Here is a 1196-nt window from a genome sequence, read left to right on the forward strand (position 1 = left end):
GAATGTTCATATTAATAAACTAAAGCAAAAATCTTCCTTATCACTAGCAATAAGTATAAAGTGTTCCCATGATCAAGGCTTTCTTCTGCTTTTTCTCTTGCCTGGTACTCCATATCTAATTTCTGAAGATTACGCTGAATTCAACAATTATCATTCTCAGAATATGCTGCCCTCTATTTTTAGAGCACTTTCCCAGGAAACCTGTACAACATTGCTCTTGTGTAAGTGATGACTAACTCATTCATTTGAATGAGGACCACTCAGCAGCATCGTCTTCATGACCATCTAAAAGTAATTTTTCACCAAGGTTGGCTCTACCGTGTCATTATGGAGTATCCCATATGCAGACCGTCTGTCCAAATATAGAGGATTTTAACTTTCTCCACCACTGAAAATCTTCTATATCACACACTCTTCATAGAAAATATGTTAAACTGAGAAAAGAGAGGTAGTAGGAAACCCAAGAAGCATGAAGTCATAACAGATCATTCTCATAGTCTGTTGGTCTCTGTAACTTGCCTCCAGGCCTCTAGGATTGTCATTTGATGCCAGAGACCCAACATCCTCTTGTAGACCCTTATTGGAAGAGCATTATATCTGCTTTTTTTTTGAACATCAACTCAAAAGTGGGGTCACTGGGGTCACTGGTCCTTTGATGCTCATAGAAGGAGGCAAGAGGCTAAGAGTCCTGGGATATGAGGAAAGTGTTTTTTCAAGAAAGTTTCTCCCTATTCTGACATCCATGGTGAACATTGTTTATTTTGTCCCCTGATTTGACTTGTTACTTTTCCTTTTGGATTCCCTGGTTCTGGGTTTTTGGATAGTGTCTCTTATTGGCTAGTTCTTGATCCTGACCTATTCTTTTCCATCAAAACGTCAGAACCTGGCCTGAGTGTTAGATTTTCTCCTTTCATGGTAATATCTTAAATGTAGGTAAGGTATATTATTCTGCATCAAGAATGGAAACAGAAGAAAAAAATGAATGGTTGGAGGATATGGGTAGGTGTGGGGGCAGATTAAGGGGAGCCAAAGGAAATTACCATTGCTTATGCTCTCGACATGGCAGCCATTTTGGAGAGAGAAAAACAAGAGAGAATTCTTTTTGTTTATTTTTAATTAATGTAATGGCCAAAATTTATAAGCACCTTAATAACAGGATTTGCCTTCAACTATTTCAGTAATCATCATTGGATTTG

Source organism: Aethalodelphis obliquidens, unplaced genomic scaffold (assembly GCF_003676395.1).
Source record: "Aethalodelphis obliquidens isolate GAN/ISIS:26980383/991018 unplaced genomic scaffold, ASM367639v1 scaffold54, whole genome shotgun sequence".
Taxonomy (NCBI): domain Eukaryota; kingdom Metazoa; phylum Chordata; class Mammalia; order Artiodactyla; family Delphinidae; genus Aethalodelphis; species Aethalodelphis obliquidens.